Genomic DNA, 22,798 nt, shown 5'->3' on the forward strand with positions numbered 1-22,798 from the left:
GGGCCTTCACCAGATGTGGCGCTGAGCTCCTGGACGAGCCTCCAGAGGCCTGAGCCTGGGCAGGGTAGGGAGAGGTTCTCATCCTAGGCAGCTTGGACCGACCATCTGCTAAACAGACAACACTAAACAAGTAATATCAACCAACCCATTTTGTTTTTAAGAAAAGAAAGCCTACCAAAATAGAAAAAGAACCCCTGACAAATAAATTTGTTCTGACCTCTAAACCTAGTCCAGGGCTTCCCTGGTGGCTCAGACAGTAAAGAATCTTGCCTGCAATGCAAGAGACCCGGGTTCGATCCCTGGGTTGGGAAGTTCCCCTGGAGAAGGAAATGGCTACCCACTCCAGTATTCTTGCCTGGAATATTCCTTGGACAGAGGGGCCTGGCAGGCTACAGTCCATAGGGTCGCAAAGAGTCAGGCACGACTGAGGGACTAACACTTCCACTTCCACAAGCCTAATCATTTTATCCCTTGGCATTTGATTCTCGTAAAACACTTGTATGTTTTATTCATCCTTGTAAAAATAATTATATTCCATATCCAACTTTACTAGTAAACATTAATTTCTTCATATTTTTAGCGAGATGTACTTTCCTTCATGGGTTAGTTTGTTTTGAAGTGTAACTTTCAGCATAGTGCATTTTATGAGTTGTAGTTCTGTCTTTTTAATTGGTTTGTTATTTGATATATACAAGAGATTACTCATAACATACAACTAAGCTCTAAAGCACAATTTTTTAAAACATTCCAGTGACCCACCTCCTCCTTTAGGAACTGGAATGGTACAGATGCTTCTGGATCTTTGTACTTCCTTCCCGCTATTCTCTGGCCTCCTTGCAGTTTAGAAATTTGTGTTTATAATTCTCCTGATTTTTTTAAAAGATGTATAAATTTTATCACATAAATGAGCGTTGCTAAAGGTATTTGGAGATACCAGAAAGTGGTATCACACCACGTGTAGTTTTTTGCAGCTTATGTTTTCCTTCCGTATTATGTTTATAAAACTCACCCATGTCGTTGGGAGTGGAGCTGCAGCTCCTTTGTATACGTTGCTGCAGTGTTCCCGCGTGTGTGATTGTATCACAGTTTACCCAGTATCCTGTTTATGGGGAAAGGGGAAAATTACAAGGAGTTCTGTTTAGTCCTGTTAACTTTGAGATGCCTGTTATAATTCCACTGGGGATGTTGAGTTGGCAGGTAGACATTCAAGTTTGTATTCAGAGGAAGGTCTCTGATGAAGATACCAGCGTATGGATGGCAGCTAAAGTATTATTTCTCCAGCCATTTGTAGAATGCTGTTTAACCCATTGATTGGCATTTTTTTTTTCTTTTTTCCAATCTTTCTGGTCACTTTGCTGAAGTGTGACTTGTAAAAAAATAAATGAGAAGAATATGAGCCTTGGAGAAAATAGAGGGAAGTGTCTTACAAACTCTAAAGGGCTGTATAAGCTTGGGTATTTTATTATTACCTCTTTCAGGGAGTCTCATTCAGTCCAACTGAAACTATATAAGTTTGCATTGGAAACTAAAAAAATATATACTTAATTATTATATCTCATTTTAATACTTTGTTAACTTTTAGCTAATAACTAATGTTTACCTAGTGCTCATTTTACATGAATTAAGACATCTAATCCTTAAAACAGCCTATAACAGATAGATGGTATTTATTCGTATTTTACAGATGAGAAAACTAAAGTTCAGAAACTAAACTCCGGATTTGAATGCACAGATTTGGCTCCTAAAAGCTGTGCTCTTAGCTAATATGTGGGACTGCCTCTCTTTTCAAGGACAAGTTTCAGCCAGTTCCTTCAGCTTCAAGCTTTCAAAACCTTTTTGGGTCACATTGCAGCATGGCCACCTTGAACCACCTACAAAACAGCACTCAAGGCCGCAGGCGCTGGCAAAGGGCCTTGTCTGAGCTGACTTAGTTTCACCACTGGACTGGCCCGAGATCTCACAGGGTGCCCCCACCTACCAAGTGTCCATTCTGTGCGCATTAAAAATGATGCACTTGATTTAAGTTCTATGCCTAAAGCTTCCCAGTGAGCCAGTAGTGGGCCAGGGACTGTAATCTGGGTCTCCTGCCTTTCAAGCACTACATTTGTTTTGTGTTAATAAACCATATTTCTCCATGGGATCTGGCAGAAATTTGAAAGTGGTTAATTTTATTGCAGTAAATACTAAGAATCCTTTTCAAAGCACAGAAACCAAGCTCCAGGCAGGGAAAACATGATTTGCTCTCAGAGCCTTTGGCAAACTCACACTGGTTCTAGAATTAGATCATAGATCGCTGGCCTTGATTCCCTCTCCCTCTGGTGCTGGCTGAAGGGGGTCAGGACCTCTGCTGTGGTCACAAGGCCACACTTGGACCTAGACATACTCTTGCAAGTGGAGCTGGAACATATGACGTCCTACCCACAGAGCCAGCATGTCACAGCTGATTGCTACGGGGGTTATGATGGGGAAGTCACATTCCTGGGACACCGGTGATACGGGTCAGGACCCAGGTGAGTTAGCCCAGCTAACTCCGAGCTGCTACTGCTAAGTCACTTCAGTCGTGTCCGACTCTGTGCGACCCCATAGATGGCAGCCCACCAGGCTCCCCCGTCCTTGGGATTCTCCAGGCAGGAACACTGGAGTGGGTTGCCATTTCCTTCTCCAATGCATGAAAGTGAAAAGTGAAAGTGAAGTCGCTCAGTCGTGTCCGACCCTCAGCGACCCCATGGACTGCAGCCTACTAGGCTCCTCCATCCACGGGATTTTCCAGGCAAGAGTACTGGAGTGGGATGCCATTGCCTTCTCCATAACTATTGGTTCCTAACTCTGAGCTAGTAGGAACCAATACTTGTCTGCCTTTCTTGTTGTGTGACAGGTGCCATGCATGTAACTTGCTACGGTTGTGACTGTGCCATACTTTCTAAACCGTGGTCAGTCAAAAAAAAAAAAACTATAAGCATAAGGGGAAAAAAATCTTGAATTATAAACTGCTTGAGTGTGGAATGTACAGGGAGTGGTTTATTACTTTTGTCATGAGAAGAATGGTAAGTGCATTGTGAACCGAATGCACACTGTGATAAAATGATCGAGAAAAACCGAGAGAAAGGATTCAGCAAGAGGGAAGCTGAATTTCCAAGGTTGGTCTGGTTGTGTTCATATGGGAACTGGGGTTGGGTGTCACATTCACAGGAGAGCCACAGTGCTAAGGTGCACAAGGGCGTGCATTATTTCTTTTAATTCTCATAATTCCCACGACAGCTGAGATGGGACCTGGGGTTTGCCTCTGCCCTGATGGAAGGACTCTAGGCAGTTGGGACAAAAACAGACCCGATTGGGGCTGCACTCAGTTCAGCAGGTTAACTTTGCTGTCTGCAACTGTTCCTAGACCAGATGCTTCAGAACTGTATGATGACCTGTTTGGGCTTGTCTGTGTTCACACTTTCTCTGCATTGCACGTGACTCCATTGCCACTTCTGCAGCCCTGTCAGTTCAGAGTCTGGGCAGCGAGCAGCCTGGCGGCCAGGTGAGCTCAGCACACGCAGCCTGTGAGACCTGGGGCGACGCCTCTGCTCCGTCAGTCACGGGCTGTGTGAGTGCCGGTGAGTCCCCCTCGGCCCTGTGTTGATGGTGTTGTCCGTCGTATCATCATAGGATATGTTGTGTGAGGAGGACACCTTGGATATTCTCCCTGGAGCTGGGCAGTGGGAGGGAGCACCACGTCAGTTCTTCCCAGTCATCGGGTCTGACATTGCTCTGTGCCCCAGTGGGTGACGCTGCTTATTATTGGTAAGCAGGTTCCTCGTTGAGAGGCATCCTTCACATCAGAATGTGCATTTGTGTGTGGGTGGTAAAAATGAGAACTGCTTGAGAACTAGTTCTTCCTTCACAGGAATATATCCAAAGTTAAAAATCAGGCTTTCCATGTCAGTTTCCAAAACATGTTGAATGAATAAAAAGGGGAGAAATACTGGACCTTGGTCACAGTTCTTAAGAAATACAGCTCTGATTCTACACACCCCCTGAGAAGTCAGTGAGGAGAACTGTCTTCCGTAGTGGCTGCTGTATAGCTAAAACGTGAGAGAGAGAGGAGCTAATTGCTCCTCATTTTTGTGCCTCTAGGTGATACGCAATAATTTTAATTTCATGTTCACTTAGGGTTACTATGAGATTTGATGAGATCATAGTTACAAAGAATCTTAAATTCTATAAATGAAGAATCTGATGAAACAGTACTTCTTTGCTTTGCTTAAAACCAGTGTAGCTGCTGTTGCAGTGTTTTTTTCCCTTCCCTGCCTGCCTTCCCTTCCTTCTCTACTGCTCTCTTCTCCGCTTTCCTCCCCGTCCCTCCCTTCCTTCCATTTATCCCACAGTGTTTGTGCAAAATAGTGTACAAACACACACACAGGCAATCGCAGGTTATGATGTGCTAAGAAGAAGAAAATCGGAAACAGTAAAGAGTATCAATAAAGCCGGTGTTTGCCTCTCCGTGTACATAGTAGAAACTAAGGGGAATGATAGAGCTGTTGTTGCCAATTGGAGGATAGGTTTATAAGCATAAAGCCTGGTCTTAGGGACTTCCCTGGTGGTCCAGCGGTTGAGACTCTGTTCTTCCACTCAACTGCAGAGGGCACAGGTTTGATCCCTGGTCAGGCAACTAAGATCCCACATGCTATGCGGCATGGCCAAAAAAAAAAAAGACTGATTTTATAAAGCTACTTACCTTAGAATCACTCTTGGAGATGTTTGTTCTCATGTAGGTAAAGAATAAATAGAAAGTTAGTTTTTCCTAACGATCACAAAAGATCATTTGTGAAAACCAATGTCTCACATGTGCATTATAGGATTGGATGATGACTGTTGGTTGTGTTGTAATAAACTTACAGGAAAAACTTATTTACAAATGAGTTTAGCGCAAGGATATGCCTTTGTCTGCCGTTTTCAAAGGAATTTGTAAAAGGAAAGCTCATTTCCGTGGGATTTATGGTAGCCATCGGTTCCTAAAGAAAATTCACGGAAAATTCCCATCATTGTTCTTATACTGAAATCAGGGATCAGGTCTTCTGTTCACGTGAGACTCAGTGGGCACAAAAGTGTGGAAGGAAAACCCCCATCCCTGCTGAGGGTGGGCATCCTGGCTGGCAGGGTGGCCAGCTTGAGTTTCATTTCTGAATGTGCATACCTGGAACGTGTGCTGGAAGTGGCTGGCTCAGGGCACTTCCTACTTCCCGCCACCTGGAGAGAGGGCTCTGGAGCTCAGTCCTTCCCAAACCTCACCATAAAGCAAGCAGAGACAGCACCTTCAGTTCAGGGAACACATCCAGGGCTTAACTCCTTAGGACGGTCTTTGAGTCCATTCAGGACAAACTGTGTCTCCTCTTCTTTGGCCCTTCTGACTTAAAAGTAGCCAGGATTTTTAAACTGACTAACCCTTAAAGATTTCCAGAGGAGAAAATTAGAGCAGAGACCTATTACAGCCGAAAGTTAACATTCTTTAATATTACCTCTTATCCTTAAGAGTGGAGCAGTAGATCATTGAAAGTTCATGTTGTGACTGATTCCGTATTTAAATAATTTATAAATCAGTACCTCGTTTTACTGTTGAGTTCTCTTCAGGTCCATATCACCACTCTCATTTCCATGAGGTTCCAGGTCCTTTGTAAACAAATGAAACACAGTGCTTCTTTATGACATGAGTTAAATCTAGATCCCAGTGATATTTGGCACTTTCTTAATACCCAGATGGGCACAGCGTTTGCCTTGAAGTGAAGACGTGCGTGGGGTTTTAATCACATCATGTTTTATTTTTTCTCCTCTAAATATCGCCATTTCAATAGTTGCCTCTTAATGAATGACTGGTTGTTTACTGTGGTTTATTACCAGAAATTTGAACATTAAAAAATTCTAATCAAAATACAGATGGAAAAAATTTTCCCTCTCAGTCTCTCATCTCTTATATTAGAATAAAAATAAGTAGTCTTCGTTTTTGAAACTTAATAGTTTAAGAAATCCCATCATTCTCTTTTTGAAAACCTAAGTTTAATAAATCAGAGGAAATTTAATTATAATTCTTAAACTATAAAAAGCTTTTTATAAAAAAAAAAAAAACAAGGGTAGGGCTAAAATAAGTTTCACCTCTTGAGCCTAATCATCATTTGAAAGAAAATGTAGTCAAGAAGTAATTTTTGCTGTATATTTTCCGCTGTTTAATCACTGAAAATACTTGGAGTTTTGTTTTGTTTTTTCTTTTTAAAACAACAGGAACAAGGCACAGAGTTTGTTCTCTACCGAGGTAAGATCACTAGAATCCAAAGACCAAATTCCAAACAGGCCTCAGATACCTGCAGAGAATCAGAGATGTTCAAGGCAGCCTGCAGGCAAAAGGGCTGTGTTCTGCCCCAGGGGGGTTCTTAAATGAGAGTTTTGGATAAAAATGCTACCCTCTTTTATCTTTGAAAGTGAGTAAATCTTCATAGCAGGTTATTCTCTTGAAGTGAGATGGACACAGCGACCACAGGGAGGTTATGCTTTGGGAGTGCTCATCAAATTAAGGAAAGAAGAAGCTTCTAAAAGGAGCCACGTAGCTCAGTACTCAGATGCTCAGTCGTGTTTGACTGTTTTGTGACTCCATGGACTGTACCCGCCAGGCTCCTCTGTCTATGGAACTCTCCAGGCAAGAATACTGGAGTGGGTTGCCATTAGGCATTCAATCTGCTGAACTGCAAGCACAGACGTCAGAGGAGCAGATGTTTCCATGGCCCTCTGCGTTGCTGTGCTGCTGTGACACACCCGCACCTCAGAGATCAGCCCCTGGCTTTCCAGCTTCGGCTGTCCCAGAGGACCAAGCACCGTGGGCTCAGGCTAGGGTCGGAGTTTGGTGAACGTTGTTATTGGCCCTAAGGCAGAGGGCTGGACTTGGGCAGACTTGGGGTAACAGAAAGCTGTTCTCTGTTCCATGAAAGTAGAGACACAATACTTTCAGATCTGCCTTCCGACTGCCCAGTATAGGTCTATAGTTACCGTTGCATTTATAATGAAAAGAAATGATCTGACACTCACTTAGCTAAATATAATTTATAATTTTGAAGTAAGATTGAAACGTGAAAGATCATGCTTTTCAAACTGCTATGATGACTTAGACAGACAACTCATTTTATATAATGGTGAGTTAAGCCCGCCAGCAGCTGAACAGTTTTCATCCATTTGTTCAGACACCTGCAGTTGGGTGCTAAATGCGCATGTTTAATTGCTTGAACTTAAATTATAAAATCCCTAAAGGATGTTTTTATCCTGGAATGTAAGTCTCTTGCAAAAACTGCCAGCTCTCCTGTCCTCCTTGCCTGTCTCATAATGTTTGTCGCAGCCCTGTTTTGAAAAGGTTCATTTTGAAATACAGGAAGTTCAGCTCCTTGGGGAAAATGCAGATGTCTCAGCCTTGAGCAGCATCACTCCAGGCATTCCCTGGGGAGTCTATTTGGTTAGAAATCAGCTTAATGCAAGAACTGTTCTTTATCTCCAGGTTTCTTAAAGGTGACGATTAATATGGTCAAAGATCTGTTTTATCAGCCCAGAGGCTTCTAATGAGAGAATGAGATGAAAATGGTCCTGCAACAGAGCAGGGCACTCTTGGCTTGAGCCTTGTTATTTGTCCCTCCAGCGGTTCCTAGCTGTTGTGACGTCAAGGCTGCCATTCAAAGCAGAGAAAAAGGAAACCATGGCCTCTCTCCGCATCAGTAGCCCGGACAGGGCCGTTGTTTCTCAGGCATCCACAACGCTCTGTCTGGCAGAGCTGTGCATTCCATGCCTGGGTGACCTGGTTAAATGGAGGAAACCAAATGCTGTCCGTTGAATGCTCTCCAAAACAAGCATTCCACCCCAAGCTTCTGAAGTACAGGCTTCACTGCTTCTGAGGACTTAAGTGGAACTGCAGCATAGCTCTGCATTATTCACTTGCATATTCAGTTTCTGTTTAGTCTTAAAAGAGAGCATATCATTAACAATGGCCTTCATTAATATACACTATGACAATGACATTTTGCTGCCTTTGGGGTCAGTGCTGCAAAACCCTTTCTGGAAAACTAGAGCAGTGTTGAAAATCTTTTGGGATCACAGTCAGAAGTTCAAAACCACTGAACTGCCACCAGTTCTTCCCATCCTACTTCAGTTCACCCCATGCCCCAGTTTCAGATTGCTGAATTCTACAAAGCCTCTTGTATTTACTTAACATATTAATTTCTCATGTTGCATTATTGAGCTTGTATGGCCTCCGCACGTATATGAAAAAGAATTGCTAAGGTTTAGATCACCGGCTCTGGGTTTTTCCTTAGGAAGAGTAACACCTCTTGCTTTTCAGAGAGAAGGAGCTGTTTCGGAGCATCACCAAACCACTGTCTCAAGTAACAAGCCAAGATCCCTACAGCAAGCAAGCATCTTGCAAGGCCACAAGTGCACTAATAATGTTCTCATCACTTACCACATGCCTCTGAATTCACCGCAGTAAGACTCAGTCTCCCGAGGGTGTCCGTTCTTGGGTTTCTCTGGCATAGGAGACAACAGTATTTTATTAAATTCTTGGAAGTCGACATGATAGTCACTAGAAAAAGCACAGCAACCACATTTTGTATTCCAGTGTTGTCTTGGTTAAGTCAGTAATATGCTTTTGAGGTTTTATGTTACAAATCGCATTAAATCTTTTCAAAACAGTTTTTCTCTGAACCTTTGATTGAAGGATATTGGTAGAAACCAAAACTGTTTAATTTTGTACACAGGTGTATATACGCATATCAGGAGGGATCTTGATGTACCGTTGAGGCCTTTCTTTAAAATATCTTTTAAATTTAAAAAATTAATTACTTATGTATTTATTTTTGGTTATGCTGGGTCTTTGTTGCTGCACACGTGCTTCTGTACTTGCAGTGAGCGGCACTTTCTTTCTGGCTCAGTAGTTGTGGCCCGTGGGCTTAGCTGCCCTGCAGCGTGTGGAATCTTCCCGGACCAGGGATTGAACATGTGTCCTCTACATTAGCAGGCGGATTCTTAGCCACTGGACCACCAGGGAAGTCTGAAGCCCTTTTTAATTGAACTATTATAAGGCAAAATTCTTCCAGATTATAAACTCTTCTGGGGAAAAAGGTAGAGATAGTTAGGTAGGTAGCTGGATTAACTTCCTGGTAACTTCCTGAAAGAGATGGAAATACCAGACCACCTGACCTGCCTCTTGAGAAACCTGTATGCAGGTCAGGAAACAACAGTTAGAACTGGACATGGAACAACAGACTGGTTCTAAATAAGAAAAGGAGTACGTCAGGGCTGTATATTGGCACCCTGCTTATTTAACTTATATGCAGAGTACATCGAGAGAAATGCTGGGCTGGAGGAAGCACAAGCTGGAATCAAGATTGCCAGGAGAAATATCAATAACCTCAGCTATGCAGATGACACCACCCTTATGGCAGAAAGTGAAGAAGAACTAAAGAGCCTCTTGATGAAAGTGAAAGAAGAGAGTGAACAAGTTGGCTTAAAGCTCAACATTCAGAAAACGAAGATCATGGCATCCAGTTCCTTCATTTCATGGCAAATGGATGGGGAAACAGTAGAAACAGTGGCTGACTTTATTTTTCTGGGCTCCAAGATTGCTGCAAAGGGTGATTGTAGCCATGAAATTAAAAGATGCTTACTCCTTGGAAGGAAAGTTACGACCAGCCTAGACAGCATATTCAAAAACAGAGACATTACTTTGTCAACAAAGATCCGTCTAGTCAAGGCTGTGGTTTTTCCAGTGGTCATGTATGTATGTGAGAGTTGGACTATAAAGAAAGCTGAGCGCCGAAGAATTGATGCTTTTGAACTGTGGTGTTGGAGAAGACTCTTGAGAGTCCCTTGGACTGCAAAGAGATCCAACCAGTCCATCCTAAAGGAAGTCAGTCCCGGTTGTTCATTGGAAGGACTAATGTTCAAGCTGAAACTCCAAAACTTCGGCCACCTGATGTGAAGAGCTGACTCATTTGAAAAGAGCGTGATGCTGGGAAAGATTGAGGGAAGGAGGAGAAGGAGATGACAGAGGATGAGATGGCTGGATGGCATCACCGACTTGATGGACATGGGTTTGGGTAGACTCCAGGAGTTGGTGATGGACAGGGAGGCCTGGCGTATTGTGATTCATGGGTCGCAAAGAGTCCGACACGACTGAGCGACTGAACTGAACTGAACTTCCTGCAGAAGGAAATGGCAACCCACTCCAGTATTCTTGCCCGGGAAGTCCCATGAACAGAGGAGCCTGGCAGGCTACAGTGCGTGGGGTCACAAGAGTCGGACCCAACATAGTGACTAACCCACCATAGAGTAGGTGCAGTGACTCTTGTAAAGTTAGGATTTACCAGAGCTCACTAGTACTAGACTAGAGTCTAGCTTTGCCTGGACAGACCTGCCTAAAGGCTAGCTAATGCCATGTGAATGTCGTATATAGGCCACCACAGACACAGTGGTGGGACCAGGGCATGTAGCTGGTGAGCGAATCTTCTTTATGGGTGTTCTGGGCCAGGTAAGCCCAAGAATCTTGAAATGAGAGAAGAAACCTAAGACATTACTTTCCGCTTGTGGGTTAGAGAATTAGTAATCTTTTGTTCACTACTATTTGCATATCAGTAATCCTTTTATTCTTCCTTTTTTCTGTTACTACCATTTCAAGAAGTCTTATCATCTGAAGATAACTGCTACCAGAAAACTTACTTTTAGAGAATTAACTAAACAGTAAAAAGTTTTTAAAAGATTTTAGTGGAATTAAGTCCTGAAAAAATGTTTTAAAGTTGAATCTCAGTTTGTTTTACATTATATAACAGAAATTTGGGCTATGATGCAACAATATGCTCTTTCTTAGACCAAAGATTGGTCACTTCTGTGGCAGAACCATAAAGAGGGTGATTTTTGTTAATAAGCATTAATTTCCCAAAGGACCTCTCTTAATCTTTTGATACACAAACCATTCTCTTGAAGAACCTACCCCCTGTGCAGTCATCTCTCTTGACTTTTGCTTCCTCGGTTGTTAATTGTTGAAACTCCCTTTGATCCTTATTTCTCAGTGACTGTGTGTGACTCACAGGTTTCCCTGGGTCACTTTTATCAGCTTTGGTTGAAACTGTATAGTTTCATGTTCCAAGTGAACTTCATTGTATTTGCATTTTTATTCTGTGGTACTGACCAGTCAGACAGAGAATGTGAGATGGCTGGATGGCATCACTGACTTAATGGACATGAGTTTGGGTAAACTCTGGGAGTTGGTGATGGACAGGGAGGCCTGACATGCTGCAGTCCATGGGGTTGCAAAGAGTCAGACACGACTGAGCAACTGAACTGAACTGACCCATCAAGAAAGTGAGCATAATGGATGCTGATGTTAATGAGGACTAAATACTAAGTTATCATTTTGTCATTGTTTTTTTTATATTAATTTTATTTTTATTTATTTTGACCACATTGCACAGTATGTAGGGTCCTAGTACACTGACTGGGGATTGAACCCGCGCCCCCTGCATTGGAAGCTCAGAGTCCCAACCACTGGACCACCAGGGACGTGCCATCATTGTTCTTTATATTCGGATGATTGGTGCTTTCTTATGCAGCCTGGGATCTACAGGGACTCAGAGAATGATCATTCAAGTAGTTAGGAACACCCCCCTCTCATCTTATGGTACATTTAAAGCACTCAGGATGATTTAGTGGGCTTTATAATTAACCACAGTCAGATTTTGTATGCCGTTTCTGACACTTAATAGATTTTATAACCTTGGGCAAGTTGTCCACAGAACTTCAGATTCTTGGTGTATAATGTAGTCATAAAACCACCTTGTGGAGTGGTCGTTGGGATTAGCGCCACGTACATAAAATTCCTGGATGATGCATCGTGCACGCACCTCAAGAAATGACCCCTGTTAGAGTCACTATTGCATCTGTGCAGTGCCGTTCATTTTATGAGACTTTCACACTCAGTTCAGGCTGAAGAAGTTAAACTTCAGCAAAGTCACTGAAAGTTTTGAAGGTGTGCATTTCCCTGAGGAAACTGAGTTTCAGAAGATCATATGTGGGGACTGTGTATATCCCACATCAGAGCATATAATTTGACTGACATTTTCTTCTTGCTGTAAATGAGAAAACCGAGTCCCAAGGAGACTGCATAACGTTCTCAGGACCACGTGGTCTGCATCTGGCAGAGTCAAACCCAGAAGCCGATCTTCCCACTCTTGTCTGTGTTTCACTGCCACAAAGCTGCTTGTTGGCAAGTAAACCAATCAAAAAGGTTGTCACACTGTAACAAAGTGATAAGGGTCCGGCATATTTATTAGAAGCAAGCGTGGGAGGGAGAGGACAGAAACAGTAGTTAACAGGGAACAGGTGCCGACTAGACTTGGCAACCTATTGGTCCCTGAAGAAGGGAGTCGGGTACAGGCTTTCCAGCCTGGTCAGATGGCCATACAGTTAATTAGGCTAAAATAAATAGAACTCATTTGGTTTTGTTGTTTCCTGATGAGTTTAGAGGGACAAACCACCCTTTCCAGATAGAAACATATAGAATTGAAGGTAGGAGAAGATGCCTGTGTGAAGAAATAAATTAGAGACTCTAATGCCGCAGGAGCATTGAAGCCATTGTGCTATATAGACTTATATGCACCTCTGTGTATGCGTGTGTGCGTGCATGTGTGTGAAAGTGGATTTTGTGACATATTCCCAGTTCAAGACTAAGCCACATTGTAACTTACTGCCCAGTTATAATTCACCAGCTGTCATACCTTCATCAGAAAGAAGAGCTAGTCCTGTAGGTTCTCCCGTGTCTGCCTGTTTGTTTTGCTGGGTGGATCCTGCTGTGGCGCTGAGAGACAGGCTTTGCTGGGCCCTGTTTTGTAAACAAATCTGTTCATACACACTTTCTTCTAGCGTTGTATGTGTACACTGGCTCGGCTTTTCCCACTAGACACACGGAAGCCTAGGATTTAGAAGCTTGTTTTCTTTTGGAAACGTGCAGGCGTTGAAGAAGAACACGCACGTGCCTGTAACAGCGGTCACACCGACCCTGTGTGCGTTCTGACTCCTCGACTCTGATTCTGGGCCATGAACCCCTCCAGAACGCGGCAGCCCGGTACACACAGAGCGCCCCTGGGAGGCATCCTAAAGCCGCCAGAAAACTATTGACTGAACTCGGTAAATAGAGCAAGCTTTTTACCCTTTAAGTTCCTTCTGTGGGCCATAAGTGGGATTTAGTCACCCAAGATGATAAAGCATAATGCTAGTTTTTCCAAGAAGAGGTGATTCTTTTCTTAAATCGGAATATGCACTGATAATAGGTATTTATATAGTCGCTTCCTACCTGTAGTTTTTTGCATGTTTTATTTAACATTCCAGCCAAGTTCAAGTTTTTATGACAGGAAGTGTGTGAATGGTTATGACAGGAGTAAATAACGTTTTATTTTATGATTACAGTACAGGAAGTAACTTTTCACGCCAAATAAATCTTGGGGGGGAAAAGGGCTCACTTATAAATTTAACATACATAAATTTCCCAGAATCTTTGCTCTTTTAAGTGGAAATAAAACTAGAACATGGTTTTATTTCTTCCTCCTCTTAACTTTTCTTGTCAACAAATGTCTTTGTTTTAGGATGAGGCATTTTTGGGTATTTTGGTGTGTCCCAATATGACATGGAATCATTAAAAAAAATTTTCCAAAAGAGAATAATAAGACCAAATTTTACAGAATAAATAGCACAAAAAGTTTGAATCCCTAAATAGGAAGTTACTTTTTCTTTGAAGCGTAAATGAAGACAAGGAGGTCCCCAGCTCCCAGTTCCTCTGGTTTCCATGTTCCATAAGCACATGGGAAAGATAGTTTGTTTAAGATCAAGTCTGCACGTCAGCAGATTTACAGAGAAAAGAAGGGAATGGGTAGGCCTTCAGTTAGGTTCACTGTGTGCTGTGCTTATTGCTCAGTCGTGTCCGACCCTTTGTGACCGCATGGACAGTAGCACGCCAGGCTCCTCTGTCCATGAAGATTCTCTAGGCAAGAATACTGGAGAGGGTTGCAATGCCCTCCTCCAGGAGATCCTCCCAACCCCGGCATCAAACCCAGGTCTCCTATATTGCAGGTGGATTCTTTACCATTTGAGCCACCAGGGAAACCCACCCCTTCAGGGGATCTTCCCGACCCAGGAATAGAACTGGCGTCTCCTGCATTGCAGGCATATTCTTTACCAGCTGAGCTGCCAGTCGTGTCCGACTCTGTGCAACCCCATGGACTGCAGCCTACCAGGCTTCTCTGTCCATGGGATTCTCCAGGCAAGAACACTGGAGTGGGTTGCCATTTCCAAGGTTCACTGTAGAAGAACTTTAATGGTGGCTTCTGTTTCCCTGACCTGGAAAAAGATTTTTTTTTTCCTTCATCTTTCTCCTCTCTTTTTAAAGCCTGAGGAGCTTGTAGTGAGAAGAAAATGTTTAACTGATACATTTCTGAGGACTGATGTTACACATGCATGCATCACAGGAGTGAGTGGATGCCTGACAGGTCAAAACTCCCAAGAAGCGCTCCCCAGTTCCGGGCGGCCAGTGATGGAGGGCAAGCCTTCCCTCTGGGCTGGGAGCTTCCCTCCACCACTCTGATTGAAAACCTGGTCTCTAGATCCCTTCTGCCTCCAAAACTCAGTATCACAAATTTTGCAAAGAAGTAGTTTGCAAATTACACGAAGCTGTTCTCAGACAACAAGCTAATGTGTTAAAGTTACCGGTACTTAGTTGTCACTAGTTTTCTTTAAGTTCTGCAGAGAATGTATTTGCATGTGGCATGAGTGAAAATCTGTCTCAAGTAGTGGTCTCCAAGGCAGTTTTACCTAACACACAGGCAGCCTGGCACGAAGGGCGGCCTCTGGAAAGCTCAGAGCAGAGCAGTCAAGGTGCGGCTCCCTGGCTTTGAACCCTGGCTCCACTGCCTGCTGATTGTGTGACCCTAGGCAAGCCCTTAAACGTCCCTCAGTGTGCTTATCTGTGGAGGCGTGGTCAGTCATTCAGTCGTGTCCAACTCTGCTGTGACCCCCTGGACTGTAGCCCGCCGGGCTCTTCTGTCCATGGGGTTTCCCAGGCAAGAATACTGGAGTGGGTTGCCATTTCCTCCTCCAGGAAATCCTCCCGACCCAGGGATTGAACCTGAGTCTTGCATTTGCCGGGAGCCACCAGGCTAGCTGCATCCTCATCTATAGGATGGGAATAACCAGAGAACTGAACTTGCAGGGCTGCTGCGAGGATCAAACGAACAGATCTGTGTACGCCCTTGCTGCTGCTGCTGCTCTCTGTGCGACCCCATAGGTGGTGCCTAAACCAGCCCTGGGGTCAGGCGGCTGTCAACCACAGGTGAGTAAACTGGCTGAAAGAGGGTTGGGTGACCTGGACCAGAGAGAAGTGTCACCCGGGGAAGAGGTGAAACTCGAATGCCAGGCCTCTCAACCTCCCGTGTTGGGTCAAGTGCCCTTCTGTGTGGGGCCACACCCCCTCCTTTCTATAAAAGGATCACTAAAGGGTGCACCCCTTGCCATTGTTTAAAAGGAAGCACTGAGTAAACGTTAACCATGAGGATTTGTGACACGGTTTTGTTTTGTTTGGGGAGGTGGGGGCTGGGTGATAGTGGTCCCAGAGGTCTGGAGAGCAAACACTGATTCTTTCAACTTGGGCTTGTGGGATGTCTACAGCACAGTGAATCCGAACAGGACCCGGACAGTCTCTATAGCTTAATCACATTCTAAATGCCCACCTTAGAAACAGTCCCCGCCACCTTCCCCATTCAAAGGAGTTCCCAGGGGGCAGTGCCTTCTCCTTAGCAGCCACACCTGTTCAGTTCATATTCTCCCTGCTGGCCCCCCAGCATGTATTTTTTGTCATCTTTATTCTGTTTCGCTCTGTTTTCCTTTCTCTTTTTGAAACCTCTGCATGGGTCACCCAGGACTTCAGAGGAACTCTCATATACAGCACGGTCTGAAGCAGGAACACACTGCTCAGAACCTTGGAGAACTTCGAGCATGTGTATGTGCGTGACACAGTGGGAGGGGAAATTAGCTGATCTAACATTCGGGTAGTTGTCTGGCCTCTAATCATTCACCAAGCTCAGTATCAATAAGGTTTTTTAAATTGTAGATATTTAAAACTGCCCTCCATGTAGGGTTAATCTTTAGACGTCATACAGAGAGGGCCTCTTGACAGCGAGCAAATTCATGATGAGGTCTTGGGAGTGAGGGCAGAGAGATGACTGTTCAGTAGTATAGTTGGTTTTTAATGAAATCCTTAAGGATGTTTATTGATGCTGTTTTTTTTTAACTCATCCTCAATTTGAAGGTTATATTCACACCATGCAAATGGTTTCCATACTCTTCTTTTTAAAACATCAGTTTTGGTAAAAGTATAAAAACATTTCACATTCATGAAAATTTCCCTCAAGAATATAATACACAGATGGTTTTATTAAATTTTGCACATATATTCTTTGTGTTTATCTTGAGTGTTCAAAAAATGAGAAATACAGACGCTAGAGTAGAAATGTCAGTGTTGCTACATTAGAAATTGAGGGCTTAGTGGTGCTGTATAACAGATAACGTGAACACATTAGATCTGTTTATTTTTCTTCTTCAGCCCCATTAAGTGGAAGCTTGTGCTTTTCTCCTCCTGCCTTCATGAGCTCCTCCACTCCTGTGCCCCCCTATTCGTACCTAAATAGAAGCACATTAACAGCCTGAAAATAAAGGGCAGGCTTTTTTTTTTTTTAAGCTCATCTCTTAGCAAAATGTCTACTCGTCCCGTCAGAAAACGAGCTCTGACGTTTAAGATGGGATAAAAGCAGTTTTTCTTAGTTTGCCCAGTTGTCAAGAAACTCTTCTCTGAAGTGATCAGGTTTGGTTAAAGACAAGAGAAATACAAAAGGTCATATTTTAGCCCTTCACGGTTGGTTTTCAAGGGGTGCTTTGGTGCAAAAATCACGTGGTCAGTATTCATGTGACGGTGTTAAGATACGTGTTTTTCTGCCCCCATCACAAATCTGAAAATGTTCTCTCTCCTCACAGACCATGGGGATGGCACCCGGAGGCTGTGCCTTTGGTGTTCTCAGCACCCAGGGTGGGGAAGATGGTTTCCATATTTGAAATCTAGGGACAAACAAAAAAATAACTCTTTTTTTCCTTGAAGGGTTAATGCCCTAAACAGCTTCAGATTGGTTCACTTGAATCTTAAAATTACTTTTCTGGTCACGCGCACGGAAGGTCTAAGCATTTGTGAAATGTCTTTTTTTTTCTTTCTCCTGATGCTGTTCTCTCTTGGCTGTCTTAATTACACAGGGGTTGAGAAACCAAATTAAAATTAGGCGTGGCTGGTAAACAGCGATCACGTTGCCTGCTCTTAGCTCCGCAGGCTTGTTGGAGTTACTTCTCCTCCCCGTCGTGCTTTCCTCCCCACTTTCTTTTTTTCTCCAAAGGAAATATCATAAGCTCTTTTAGAAATACTCACAGGAAGTGAGTATCCATATGCTGGTTACTCGCCGGCAGCTGAGCGTTGACAGGTGGAGAAGTGTTGCTGCCATCGCTCAGATTTCTTTGAACCTTTGCGCCGGAGCAGGGGAATATTCAGGGCGTACAGACCGAAGGATTTTTGTGTACTGAGGGAGTTACAAGAGGAAATTGGTCATCGCGCGTCATCTTGGTGGTGGTGATTCAGGAAGCTGTGATGGGGGGTCTGCAAGGCACGTGGCTGCCGCCGGCGCTGAGGTTTCTGCTCACTTCTCAGAGGGCGGGCTGTCTTCTAAAAATTAACGCTTCCTCCACTGCCAGTGATTCTTCTGCAGTGAGTCACTTCCAGAAATGAATAGCCACGGTTTTTTTTTGGAATGAATGTTGTGAAATCCCTCGTTTATAATGGCAGGTTTTCAGTTGGTGGTTTTATCAGAGAGAATGTCTCAAGATCAAAACGAAACCTCCTCTTTAAAAGGAAAGAAAGTACTCTCGATACAGAAAGCAAAAGTACTTCCAGTCTCCTCCTGACGCGCTGTCGCGGAAGGTCTGTGTGCCTGCGTGTGGCGACACACGCCCGAGTATTAGTACTTGCCTACACTGTAGGAGTCCTTGGAATTACGGATTCGTTGCTAGTAGCTGATTGATCTCCTGTGAAGAAGGTCGCTAACTACAAGAAATGTTACGTGTGGTGAGTAGGTGGTGGATTCTGAAGATTGTTGCTAACCCAGGGCTCATCCTCTTTTGAGTCATGGATTCAGAGGACTGCTAGCAAGCTCTTAAATACTTCTGCTTTGTATGATTTAGTGGATGGAACTGCAGGACTCATAGAAGCCTGTGAAAGGTTTTCAGAACATGGATTAATTGAATAATCGTTGAATCTTTTGAATATACTAGTCCCTTTGAGGAAGAAAGGCTATTTTACTGACGGAAGCCATTTGTAAGGGGCTTTTAAAAGTTTTAAAAGCCCAGTTACTGCAGTTACTGCCCATCTGTATTTATTTTAACTATCACTCCCATCTTCTTGTGTGAAGGAAATGACTATATGGTTTCAACAAAGAAAAAGTTTTGCCAACTCTTTTTAACTGAAGAAACTTCATCCACGTGTTACTCCTAACTGGATTTTTGTCTTCCTGACTATCTGCAAGGGGAAACTACCCCATGAAGGATACTAACCCTTCTGGCAGTATCTGTGATGTGTCTCATTCAGAACCCAGTGGGCTCTCCACAGATGATTGGCAGTACTTTTATCTAGAGGGGAAAGAGAAGGAATCCAGTTACTGGAAACAGTGAGTGCAGCTTCAGAAATTGTTGTCTCTCCCGAGTGGAGAAGTTGTTTGACCTCCTGACTCATTTCATAGGAATTGGAGAAAACAACCTAGTGTGGTTTTCATTGTTAGTCCTGGAGGATTCCAAAATCTGTGTGTCTGCAAATGAGATGAGCTGGAGAAAGGTAGTGTTGGCACTTGCTGTTTCTACTTGCCTGCTCTCCTAATGGAATTCAGTCCCTTGCCTCCAGACAAGTCCAGCCTGTTCCTGGGGATCCCTTGTGTGGCCTTTCAGTGGTGAGTACTGATGGCAGCAGTTTCTGATTTTTGTGGGTTTTTGCTTCTCCGTTTCTAAAGAGCATTTTATCCAAGGACACAGTTTAAACAGCATTCTTTCTTGGCACATTTACACTACAGTTTATATTGACCTGTAGGAAATACACTGGGTGCAGTGATAGTATAAAAGACAGCATAACCTGTAGACAACAATGAAAGTGAAGAGTTGGGATTTATTTGCATAGAATAGATTTTTGCAGCTTGTTGACATGGAGGCAGTTTTGATTTTGACATATTTGTATTAAGTGATTTTTGGGGGTAATTTATTTAAAACACAGGAATGGAAGGTAATAGTATATTCCAGCAAAAATAATATAATTGCTAATAGTTAAAGCATAAATTTTTGACTAGTAACATAATATATGTGCAGAGAAACTTGATTCATGGCGTTTGGTTTTAAAGCAGCATTGTCAAATCAGCTAAAGGTTTCAAGAGGACAACGAAAATATGCTGAACTTGGATAAAAGTAGAAACTGAGGTGTTTGAAGTGATTGATATTTGAAGTGTTAGTTAGATTTTGGCCTCTGTATAATCTCATATATGATGGATCCACCAGATCACACCCTCAAGGAGCGGTGGTTTATTATATAATTATTAGAGAGTTTCTCATTCTTTTTGGAGATGGATGAGAAAAAAGTTGACTTAGCCATGCTGGCACGGTTTATTCTGTTCACTGCTTTATGTCTGAATGCCTTAGAGATGGGGTTCTTAACCCTTCCAGGGTGTATTGGGCCCCTTTGAGAATGTGATGGAAGCCATGAATCCTCTTACCACACTTACACGCCCACATTTGCCCACATTCTCCAGACTATTACGGCCACAGTGGCGCTCGTCTGCAGGCCCCAGGTTAAGGACTCCACCAAGAGTGAGACCTCACGGTGGCACTGCCATTCCCCAGCAAACACTGAGACTTAAAATACAAGGCATCTAAGTTGAAAAGAAGTCATTCTCCATGGTCGCTATGTGGGGGTGCAAAGTCCGAGAAAAGGAGGAAGAGTAGAGAGTATGTGACTGATATTAAATAAAGAGAATCATTAATATCAGAACCTCCAGAATCCCTAAGTGTTTAACCTTGGATATTCGTCAAGTACGTTGTGAATTCTGGTGGAGACTTGAGGATTCAACGTTCAACAGTTGAGGAGAGTTTTCCTGACACGGAATGAAACCTCTTTGCTTTCCTTTTTGATTTCCATTGTGTGTGTTACCAAGCCAGGTAGGACTGCCAGTATCTGAACCCCAGAAATACAAATAATAATAGTTGAAACAAATTGGAGAAATGATTCTACATTAGCAGAAGGTATTTGCTGGGGTATATATAAGGTAGTTTAGCTGAGTACACACAAAATACCACAAGAAAGATGTAGCCCTTCTTGCCCGTCAACTAAATTTGTCAGTACTGTAAGGCTGACGTGGGAAAAAATGGACATGATTCTGGAGTGTTTAAAAGGAGTATGACATAAAAGGGTAAGAAAATAAGGCTTGCGTTAATCAGACTCATTCTTGTGTGCAACCTGAGTCACATTTGAAAAAAGATTTGGGGTAGTTGTGGAGAGCTCTGATATGCAAGCAACAGAAAGTTATATACTCTTCTAGCAAAAGATAAAGTAACTGGAGGTTTTAGTCTCCAAAAGGCTAAGGGATTTCTTGCTAAAGGTCTTTAAGTAGTAACAGTGTGATTTATCTTTGTGGCACACTGCTTGCTTTCAGTGAATTGTGATCCTTTGATGGCTGTCCTGTGTAGGCACATGTGTAACACGTACATGAGAGCTTCCGCAAGAATCAATAGATTCAAATAAAACCAGAGTTGTCAGGACATAAGGTGTATAATAAATATACTTCTTTGTTGATTAATAGATAAGAAAGACTATCTCGATTGCCAAGATGATAAAGTAAACAAGTGGCTGAGGGAAGTTATGAAATCTTTGGTTGGGCTGTCTTTCAAGATGAAACTAGGGAATTCTGTTTTAGGTGGTGGAAACATGTATTAATTCCTTCTACAAGCTCTGAGGACCTACTTTGCTAGGTCCGCACAGTCTAGCTACAAAAGCAGATTCACAACGTACGGTTTAGTGCTCTGGCTGCATAAAAATAGCGTATGTGCGGGACCTTCAAACACTCAGCCACCATCTGTGAGTCTTCCTGATGGAATGGCGTCCGAATTGATCCTTAAAGTACAGCCTTTAAGGAGTGAGCTGGACCAGGGAGGCAGGCATTATGGTGAGGGCTTCGGGCAGGAGGAAGAGTGGATGCAGAGGAAGAGAGGAATAAGAGAGGCTCAGAGCAGTATGTACAGTGGAAGGTGTGGGGAAAGGAAGAGCAAGAGAAGATGAAGCAGGAAGAGCCATTGATACAGGGATCTATCCCGCTGTGCCGTGTTAGCCTGAAGGTGTCCATCTAGGAGGGTGATGAGGCCAGATGTGTGCACTTAAGACACATCATGGGGCTGTGCTGAAGGGAGTGTGTGTGTGTGTGTGTGAGTGTGTGTTGGGGCAGGGGGATGGGTTGGGCAAGAGGCAAGGAGACCAGATGGAAAGGTAGCTCCTCTGGTTGTTCAGTGAAGTAATGATGACGCCAAGGGCAGTGGATTCCAGAGAGAGCCGCGAGGTGAAAAAAGGGGAAAGGTGAAGTCAGGTTAGTGGCTTAGGTTATTAAGTGGTATCGTTCACCACAGAATGAAATCCAAGAGGAAAAACAGGTTGGAGGGGAAGACACAGCGACATTTGGACGTGTGACAGTCACATGGACAGAACAGGCGGAGGCGTAAGAGCCGAGCAAGCACAAAGGTGGTTTCTATGGGGTTGGACCTTGAAATGTGGGTTAGCAGCAACAGCCTGAAGTCGGTGGTGGTCTTGACTTGTGTGAAGACTTGTTTCTCAAGTAGTAGATCAGTCTTTTAAATTGTTTATACAGTATTTAAAAGTTTTCCCTGAAACTTCTTTTAAACTGTAGAATAAAATAGAGAAGAAATACTAATTTCCTTCTGATTCCATCACCCAAAGTGCTTTTAATATTTGCATATTTTTATTTCCTTGCAGTATTTTCCAGAACATGCACACGTATGTGCGCGCGCACACAGAGTTGCAAGAGCAGCATCGTCGTACAGATGATTTTTATATACAGGCATTTTTATATCCCACGTTAAATGCACATCCTCTCCATGTGCTTTAAAATGCTTTAAAAACATTTTTAATGGTGCATTGTTCTCTAATTTGGGTGTATTCAGTTTGCTTCCAGTTTTTTAAAAGCCATCTTAACATTACAATAATTATCCTTTTCTAAGTATAAACTTTTAATTATATCTTGACTAGAATCTTCCTGAAAAGTTTTTTAATAATTGATTTATAATAATATAGTTTACAATATTTTATTGGTTTCAGGTGTACAACATAGTGATTCAAAATGTTTATAGATTATACTTCTCTTAAAGTTACTACAAAATAATGGCGATATTTTGTATCATGCTGTGCTGTATAATGTATCCTTGTTACTTCTCTATTTTATGAAAGGTAGTTTGTGTCTCTTAATCCTATACAGCTATCTTGCCCCTCCCCACATTCCCTCTCCTCACCAGTACCCGCTGGTTTATTTTCTGTATCGTGAGTCTTTCTCTTTTGCTATACATATTCATTTATTTTATTGTTTTAGATTCCACATATAAATGATAATATACAGTATTT

General features: G+C 43.0%; 1 long non-coding RNA gene across 40 annotated transcripts in view; it reads left to right on the forward strand.

The window, feature by feature from the left end:
* The window catches only part of LOC147373796 (uncharacterized), a 208,402-nt gene that overhangs the window by 163,812 nt on the left and 21,792 nt on the right, over positions 1 to 22,798 (forward strand). For 13 of the 40 annotated variants that reach the window (XR_015162114.1, XR_015162119.1, XR_015162118.1 and 10 more), the window contains one exon: positions 15,263 to 15,382. The exons of 24 other annotated variants lie outside the window; for them this stretch is intronic. This is a non-coding gene — a long non-coding RNA (uncharacterized LOC147373796). Of the gene's footprint in view, positions 1 to 8,350; positions 8,703 to 15,262; positions 15,383 to 22,798 lie in introns of those variants that run through there. 3 more of the 40 variants (XR_015162120.1, XR_015162128.1, XR_015162121.1) reach the window with 1 other exon arrangement.

This window comes from Bos grunniens, chromosome 4 (genome assembly GCF_055505025.1).
Source record: "Bos grunniens cultivar Pamir isolate PY7600 chromosome 4, Bosgru_T2T1.0, whole genome shotgun sequence".
Lineage (NCBI taxonomy): Eukaryota > Metazoa > Chordata > Mammalia > Artiodactyla > Bovidae > Bos > Bos grunniens.